Consider the following 9,632-nt stretch of genomic DNA (forward strand, 5'->3'; position numbering starts at 1 on the left):
GAGGCAGATTTGGGGCTATTAAGAAAAACTGGGCATGCTTTTCTGTCTCTTTAAGATCCTTTGAGAAAATATATTTTTCTGCTCTTTTAATATTTCCTTCTCTGGGGGGCTGACTTCCCACACCACCTTAAGTACAAAGTCAGCTAAGTGACCTTAGGCCAGTCACTCTCATGCAAATCACTTACTAAACCTTGCCGGGAATTTCCAAAGTACTCTAGTCGCTTTGAGTAACAAAAATAAAAAATAGATACATGAGAACACACAAAATGATGGAGGCGGAAGCGAAGTCAGGTGACTACCAAAGGGCAGGATGAGAAGGCTGCTTGTTGGCTATTTCAGGCTCATCTGGGAATGCTCCCTTCCATTCTCAGCTACTGTTTAGATTTCTACCAAGAGCTGCTGGGCGCTGCAGAAGTCTATTGGTGGGCTATTAGACTTGCAATTATAGAATACTGCTCAGCCATCAGTATCCTTTAAGGTGTTAATTCCATGGCCCTTCCTAATGCATGAGTAAAGTAGTGAAAATTAATTTTACCCCGCTTTCCAAAGAAGAAATCTGGAAGTCATCCTTGGTTGTTTCGTGAAGACAGGAAAGGAAGAAACGAACAACCTCAGGCTTGCAACTCGGTTCCCTTTGCTCATTTAAAGCATTAGCTTGGTTCCAACAGAATGGGCAAGGGACAGAAATGTTAGAAGTAAAGTCTTCATCCTGGTTCATCCAAGCCGGGAATAAATAAGCAAACATGGCGACTGCTTTGGGAAGAAGGTTACAGTTTATGTAATGTAAGGACCCACCTCACTTTCCATCTTAAGAAGACAGAACTCTTGGAATATCTCTTCCAACAGGCATCTTTAGTAAGAGAAAATGATTGCAGGCGTTCTAGACAGGATCTGAGGGATCAACCCCTACCATTCAATGTTTTAAGTGTTCCCAAGCAGCCCCCACCCCACAGTCCTTCCGGGCAATGATCACTCATCCTCTCTTTTCCCAGATCCCAGGTGTTACATTGTTTCACCCCTTTTCCCTCACTGCTGGCAAAAGGGAGACTTCAGAGAGAGAGAGTAGATGAAAGGCGATGGCCATATTGTTATGGTCAGTTCTCTTGATGAGAATCAACATCCAGTCCTTTGTAGTTTAAATGAAGGAAGTGAGAGTCATAAAACCCCCTTGCTTCCTCCTCCCTTTTTGTAGTATGACAGAATCCACAGAGAGTAAGAAATGGGGTTTTTTTCAGAGTAGGTAGCTAGAAATGAAATATAATTGGATTCTGACACCTAATCAGTTTGAAAATCATCCAGTCTCAAGCTCATGAATATCTGAAATTGTCCAAAAAAAGAGAAATAACTGGGAATTGTGCAGAATTCCCATCAAATTTACCTGGGATAGCAACTGGGCACTTACAACAAAGTCTTGAAGGTCTGGATGCCAACTAGTTGGAAAGGACAGTTACTTGCTTGGTCAGCTGGGGGTTGTTGGCTAGTAATTGCTCCATAATGTCCAACAAACAGGGCTTTCCTCCTGGGAAAAATGTGGCTGGGATAAAACTGTGCTGCCCTATTCACACACACACAAACACATGTAACTGGTTTAGTGAGTGTGGGCTGTTCTGGACTGGGCTCCTCCCTGCACAAGAAAGCAACTTCAAAACTTCCTGGGGTTTGCCAGTTTTTACCACTAGTTTATCCCATTGTTTGCACAAATAGCACTGCCCATCACTAACCTCCTAAAGACCAAGGGTAAAGGGAAACCCAAGCCTACCCAGCCTCTAAAGTGGACAATGGAATGCCAGAACTGGCAGAACCAGTTTAAAGCATCTGAATGCCCCATTTGTAATGTAGTATACATAGCGACCTAACAGTCAGAGCCGTACTGCTACAAAAGAACGAGCAAGGAATCCTACAGCCATGCATATACACTTCCAAAAAGCTCACTGAAACCAAACATATATGAGCAATGTGGGAGAAAGAGGTGTACATGGTGCCCTTGGCACTCCTCACCTGAAGACATTTCCTAGAAGGGAATAAGGCCTCCAACCACAAAATCCTGGAGGCCTTGAAAAGCCCCAGGAGGTTATCCCCCAAGCAGAGGTTATCCTCTGGGCTCAGTATTTCAACCAATTCAATTTCACATTATGATACTTCCCTGAGAGGAAAAACTTTCTAGCTGATGCTCTTTCAAGACTGCTGCAGTACAATAGCTATAAACCTGAAATAATCAGGCCTATTATCTCACCTCGACAACTGGCAACCCCTATCACCACTAGGCGTAAGGAAAACTAAAGCCCCAGATAATGGAGGACCTAGGCAGTGCGCTAAAAGAGAAAGGTAAGTGGTTTCAAACCCACAAAAATTAATTCATGCTACAGGATGGCTTAGCCTGGATAGGAGTCAAATGGCATGTCACAGAGAGTCAACACACAATTGTCCTCTGGAAAAGTCACAATTCAAAACTGGTGGGGCATTTTGACTTTGTAAAAACTCTGCACCTTATAAAATACCAGTTCTGAAAAGGACATAAAGAGCTATTAGGCGACTCTCCACAAAAAGGTGCTAAGGGGAAACGCCAAGATTCCTCCAGCCAGTGCTAGAATCCAAAGCACCATGGAAAGAAATTTGAATGGACTTTATAGTGGAGTTACTGGAAAGTGTGGGGAACACCATAATTTGGGTGATAACTGACCTTTGTGCCATGCCAAAAATTCCCTCAGGCTGCTAAACTATTTGTACAATACATATACAGACTCCATGGGGCACCAGAGAGGATTATATCAGATATCGGCATTTAATTCATGATTTTGGCAAGAGTTCCTAAATGTTTTGGGGACCACTCCTTCCATCATCCAGAAACAAATGGGTGTGTGAACATATGAATGGCGTCCTGGAGCAATACCTCAGATGTTATATTAATTACCAGCAGGACAATTGGGTGGATCTCCTTCCTTTCACTGAAGAAGCCTATAACAATGCGATGTCACGGTTCCAACAGATGAAACTCTTCAAAGAACTTTGAGGCATTGTTTATCTTAAAGAATCTTTATTGGAGTAGCATAGCTTCAGCATTAACATAGTTGAAGCCAAAATCTGGATTCTCCTCCCCTCAGCACATAGTATCAAACACAATTCCCTCCTTTAATTAACAGTCATAAATCACATTCTTCTTCATTAGTTTGAAATGTAGGCTTTTTCTCCTTTACTCCAACCCGCCATTTCTTATTATCTCTTATTTCAAAAGCCCTGAATTCACACACTATTACAATATTGTTATGTCTAACTACTCCCATCACATTCCTCCTCCTCCCCAATATCATCTAATTCTAAGAGTAAAGCATAAGAAAGAAAAAGGCTGCATCTCCATATGTTGTCAAAGCAAGAACATCCAATGTTAGCAGTGTTGACATCCGGCTCCCCTTACAAAAAGGACAGCTCCTGTAGTGTAAACAAAAGCATATGTTAGGGACTGTCTCTCGGTTTGTTAGGGTGTTTCTTATAGTACCTTTTGATGAGTCTGTCGGCTTTCACATTGCTAGATTTCACTCAAGTGGCTTCAGATAGCAAGTATCTCTTCCATTGTACTAGGTACTGCAATTTCCCTTTAAAAATTCTAGAATCAAGAATACACTTTACTTCATAGTGAGTTTGACCTGCCACTACGAGGGGTCCGGGTGCCTTCTTAGGGGGAGGTCTTAAAGTGGATTTTGAAAAGGTTTCAACAAGCTGCAATGGAAGACAGGGTGAATTCTCCCTAAAAGCCTAGGGAGTTTTAATTCTACTGTAACCGGGTTGGTGATGGAGAAAGGCCCCAAGAATTTCGGTCCTAATTTTTTACTGGGTAACTTAAGGCGTAAATATTTAGTCGACAGATAAACCTTTTCCCCAACTTGGAATGTTCTTTGAGGGGCTCTTTTTTATCTGCCTGCTTTTTATAAGTCTCAGAACTCTTTTTTAAAGCAACTTTCATGACTTTCCAAACCTCTTCCCACCCCCTCACCCATTGATCAAGTGTCTGAGAAGTGGAGGGCGCTTGAGGGTATTCAGGTATTGGGCTGAACTCTTTTCTTGTAGCTACTCTGAAAGGCATGAAGCCAGTGCTGCTGTGAACAGAGTTATTGTAAGCCACCTCTGCAAAAGGGAGGAGGTCGGTCCAGTTGGTTTGTTGGTAGGAAATATAACATCTGAGATATTGCTCCACCATCTTGTTAGTGGCTTCCAAGGCCCCATTAGTAGACAGGTGAAAAGCAGATGATAGACTTTGAGATGATCCAATTAATTTAAGAAAGTTCCTCCAAAATTTAGCTGTGAACTCCACCTCCCCCCGTCCGAAATTATTATATGCAGCCAGTACATATGTTTCAAGAACAGTTTAGTCGTTGGGCAGACGGGAGTCCTTTGGAGGCGATGAAGTGAGCCTGCTTTGAAAACAGGTCTATCACAGTCCAGATGACTATATTTCCTCTACTTTCAGGGAGGTCACTATAAAGTCCATAGTGATTTCTTCCCACGGTTCAGAAGGGTCTGCCACCGGCTGCAGCAACCCAGGGGGTTTCCCTGGAATTCTTTTCATGGTGGCACATATACTACAACTCCTGACATAATTTTCCACATCCCATTTTTACCCTGGCCACCAGAACTGCCAGCGGATGAAATGTAGAGTTTTTAAATATCCAAAGTGTCCAGCCTGTTTTATGTCATGGCTGTGTTTGAGAGCATTAAGACTTCTGGCAAGTACAATTTCCCCCCCTTGTAAGCCAAACCATCCCTGCATGTTAGGGAGGTTTGATTGTCCTTGAACCATTGATTGGTGAGGAGCTCTTGTTTTATTTTCTTTGGCCCAAAGTCATCAGGATTAGGGGCCCTGTGAGATGTGAGTTAAGCAGCAGTTTGTGGATTGGAGATAATTGCCTCATTAATCTCTTCACACTGGCTTTTGTACTAGGGCAGTCTGGATAGAGCATCAGCAAGGAAATTTTTCCCTCCCGGAATGTACTTTAGAGTGAAATTGAAGTAGTTAAAGTACTGTGCCCAGGGACAATTTGCGGGTAGTTTTCAGTGCTTCTAGATTTTTGTGATCTGTCCATACTTCAAAATGCACCTTGCTCCCTTCTAGATAATGTCTCGAGTTTAATAGAGCCCATATGATTGTGAAAGCCTCCTTTTCCCAGATCGCCCACTCCTTTCACTCTCAGTAAATTTTTCAAGGCGCAGGGTTGCAAAGCTCCACTTTGGTTCTTTTGCACAATACAGCTCTGATGGCCACATCGCTGGCATCAGCTTGAATTACAAAGGGCTCCCCTGGGCAGGGGTGCTTTAGGACCGGCTCAACAGCAAATAGTCTTTAGATTCTCAAAAGCGGTTTGACAGCCCATAGTCCATGATAGTGGTTGACCCGGTCACGGTTTCCCTCCTCCTTTGCCTATTTTGAGTAGTTCTGTAAGGGGTAGGGCAATTTCAGCAAAGGAGGGGATGAATTGATGGTAGAAGTTGGCAAAATCTAGGAAGCTCTGGAGCTGTTTGCAAGTTTTTGGGAAAGCTGCCATTCAATTACAACTTTCACTTTGGCTGGGTCCATTTTAATGCCCTCATTGGAAATTCTATAGCCAAGATAATCTAACTGGGTCTGGTGAAATTCACATTTTGACAGTTTGATATAAAGCTTGGCATTCAATAGTTTCTTTAACACTTCTCTCACCAGCTTTATATGATCAGTCATATTTGTGCTGTATATCAGGATATCATCAAGATACACCAGAATCCCTTTGTATAAATGATCATGTAGGACCCCATTAATCAACTGCATGAATACGGCTGGGGCTCTCTGTAGTCCAAATGGCATGACTTTGAACTGATAGCTCCCCATGGGGCAGTTGAAGGCAGTTTTCCACTCATCTCCCTCCTTTATTCTCACCTGGTAATATGCCTCTCTCAGATCTAATTTAGTGAAGACACTCCCCTTAGCCAGATGGGTTAGTAAGTCCTTCAGGAGGGGGAGGGGGTATTTATTTTCCACACTCACAGCATTGAGACCTTATAGTCTACGCAGAGATGAAGAGATCCATCTTTTTTTTCTTTAAACAACACGGGCCCCACCACAGAGTTGGCCCATTCAATAAATCCCCTCGCTAGATTTTTATCCACGTATCGCTGCATCTCCTCCATTTCGAGGGGGGGAAATAGCGTACATTCTCGGTCGTGGGAGTTTGGCTCCTGACAACAGTTCGATAGAGCAATCATTGGGTTGGTGAGGAGACAGGGCATCACATTCTTTCTCACTAAATGGCTCTGCTAGATCCCGGTACTCGCTGGGGATGAGCGGCTCACCTGGTGTTGGTGAGGCAGCATTCACTCATTAGGTGGGCTAAAGTTTCCTGTAACATCTGTTGAATCAATGGGGGTTTAGGCCCTAGAGGTAGCTTCATAGTTCTCATTCCTTTCTCCCACCAGATAAATGGCTTCCATTTGTCCAACCAGGCTAATCCTAGAATGCCCCTGATCAACCCAATCAGTTTAATGAACTGCCTCCAGAACTTTGCAGTAAACTGGACCCCCCCCCGTCAGAAACAATCCGCTTTGGGACTCCATCGTGCCAATATGTCAGAATCCTCAATTATTAATTCCTTGTATTCTCTTTGTTTAAGCTATTTGAGTTCTACCATGCTCCTATGGAGGAGTGGTATCCTCTTTGGGGTGTGAAAATGGGTTATCTCAGTGCGGAGAGAGGAAACAGCAAAGACCTAACAACCTTGGTTAGAAAAGCTTTGGATGAGGCGAGGGAAGCTTATAAAGCACAGGCAGATAAAAACAGATGGAACCAAAACCATTCAAAATAGGAGGAAAAGCATATCTCTCAATCAAATTCCTAAAGTCCTTGTAGCCCTCAAAAAAGCTGGGCCCAAAATTTGTAGGACCCTTCCCCATAAAACACATAATTAACCCAGTAACAGTGGAATTGGAACTCCCAAAACCATTGTCCATCCTGTATTTCACTGCAGCCTGCTTAAATGGGAGCTAACCTCTCCTATAAGGCTGGCAGAAGCTCCGCCCACCACAACCCATTATGGTGGAAGGGGAGCAACATTTTGAAATCAAAGAGATATTAGACTCCAGGACACATCATGGGTCGACCCAATACTTGGTAGTGTGGAAAGACCTCCCACCATCCCAAAATGAGTGGGTACATAAGAAACATGTCAGGGCCCCTAGATTGCTGAAAAGGTTTCACACCTGTTATCCTGATAAGCCTGATTAATGTTATTTCAACTCTTTCCCCTTTTGTAAGGACCCACCCCACTTTGCATCTTAAGAAGACAGAACTCTTGGAATAATTCTTCCAACAGGCATCCTTTATTAAGAGAAAATGGTTGCAGGCGTTCTAGACAGGACTTGGGGTCCAAGCTCTCCCATTCAAGGTTTTAAGGGGTTCCCCAGTAGCCCCACCCAATCACCCCCTTCTTCCAGTGACAGTCTCAGGCATTACATTCTCACCCCCTTTTCCTTACTGCCGGCTGGATGGAGACTTCAGAGAGGAGTACATGAAAGGTAATAGCAGTACATGAAAGGTAATAGCCCCATTCTTATGGTTAGTCCTTTTGGTGATATCCACATTCAGTTGCTTTGAAGTGTACTGAAGGAAATGAGGGCCATAAAGCCCCTTTGTTCACCCCCTTCCCTTCATCGTATGACAGAATCCAGAGAAGGCAGAAATGGGGTTTTCTATAGTTGATAACTAGAGATGAAATATAATTGGATTCTGACACCTTTATTATTTTCTCTGTCTCCAGGTGGATCTCTTGTTTTTCTAAGGGGGCGGCATGTCAGAACCCTCAATTATTAATTCCTTGTATTCTCTATGTTTAAGCTATTCAGATTCTGCCATGGTCCTATAGGGCGAAGGAGGAGTCCGGGGGTTTTGTATTGCATGCAGAATGCTTCCTCTATCTGCTTTGATGTATCCTCTTTGGGTGTGAAAAGGAATGCCTCGGGGCCATCTGCCTTATCTCAGTGTGGAGGGAAGAAACAGCAAAGACCTAACAACCTTGAGAGAGGAGCCTTATCGGTTCGTTTCCCACAGTGGGTGTCACCTATGGGTTGGCCTGTTTGAACCGACCAGATGGACATTGTTTCATGGTTTAATCTATTGATTTGGGCGGGAACCCTCAGATCCTGCCTAGCTTATCCTGCTGTTTGTACCTGCCAATAAAAGTTTATTTTGAAATGATGCAAGTTTCAAGAGTTCTGCTTTCTTGGTAGAGAAATGGAGGCAGATCCTTACACAATATATGTGTTTCAAAAACATCTTGATTAGCTTCTGAGCAGAGGGAAGTCCTGAGCAAGTGATGAAATGCGCTTGTTTGGAAAATAGATCAATTACAGTCCATATTATGGTGTTTCCCTTGCTCTCAGGCAACTCCACTATAAAGTCCATGGTTGTCTCCTCCCAAGGCTCAGATGCATCAGCCACCTGTTGCAGCACTCCTGGGGACTTCCCAGGATGTTTTTTCATTGCAGCGCAGGTAGCACAGCTCCTCACATAACTCTCAATGTCTCTTTTCATCCCTGGCCACCAGAATTGCCTCCGCACTAAATGCAATGTTTTCAGGAACCCAAAATGACCCGCCTGCTTTGCATTATGACATCTCTGAAGGGCTTGGAGTCTGAGGCCATCTGGGAGGTATACCTTAGAGCTTTTCCAGGCTAGTCCTCCCCTAAGAGTTAAAATAGATTAGTTGTCTTTGAACCAGGTGTTAGTCTCTAATTGCTCCTTCAGCAAGAGATTGTCAGGACCAGCAGGTGGTCCTTAATGTTTGCAATCTAGTTGTTATTTGAGAAGCAGACTGCAGCAGGGGAATAATGGAGTTGATTATGTCCTCCCAGTGACTTTGAACTGGGGCATTCTGGACAAGGTGTCAGCCAAAAAATTCTTACCCCCTGGAAAATACTTTAAGGTGAAGTTAAAATGGTTGAAGTATTGAGCCCACCAAACCTGTTTCAGGGATAATTTGCATGTGTGTGTGTGTGTGTTCAGAGCTTCCAAATGTTTATGATCAGTCCATACTTCAAAAGATATCTGCCCCCCTTCCAAAAAAATGACACCACGTTAGTAATGCCCATCGTACCACAAAAGCCTCCTTCTCTCAAATGGTGCACCTCCTCTCTGTATAGGTTAGCTTCCGGGAAGTGTAAACACAGGATTGTAACTCCCCCAGGTGATTTTGTTGTAAGAGAACAGCACCCACAGCCATGTCACTCACATCGGCTTGAATGATGAATTGCTTTTCAGGATCAGGGTGCTTGAGAACAGGTTTGGCTGCAAAGAGTCTTTTTAGCTTCTCAAATGCCGCCTAACATTCTAGGGACCAAGGCAATGGCTGACAAGGTGGGGTATCTTCCCCCTCCCCATTTTCAATAAGTTGGTTATTGGCATGGCTATCTGCGAAAGGGGATAAATTGGCAGTAAAAGTTAACAAACCACAGAAAGCTTTGAAGTTGTTTCCAGGTGGGAGGGGGTTGCCATTCCAATACAGCTTTCACTTTTGTAGGATCCATTTCTATCCCTTCATTTGAAATTCGATACCCTAGATAGTCAAGGCGTGTCTGGTGAAACTCACATTTAGAAAGCTTTGCATACAGTTTAGCCT

Source organism: Crotalus tigris, unplaced genomic scaffold (genome assembly GCF_016545835.1).
Source record: "Crotalus tigris isolate CLP2741 ecotype Arizona unplaced genomic scaffold, ASM1654583v1 scf7180000024339.11422700, whole genome shotgun sequence".
Taxonomy (NCBI): domain Eukaryota; kingdom Metazoa; phylum Chordata; class Lepidosauria; order Squamata; family Viperidae; genus Crotalus; species Crotalus tigris.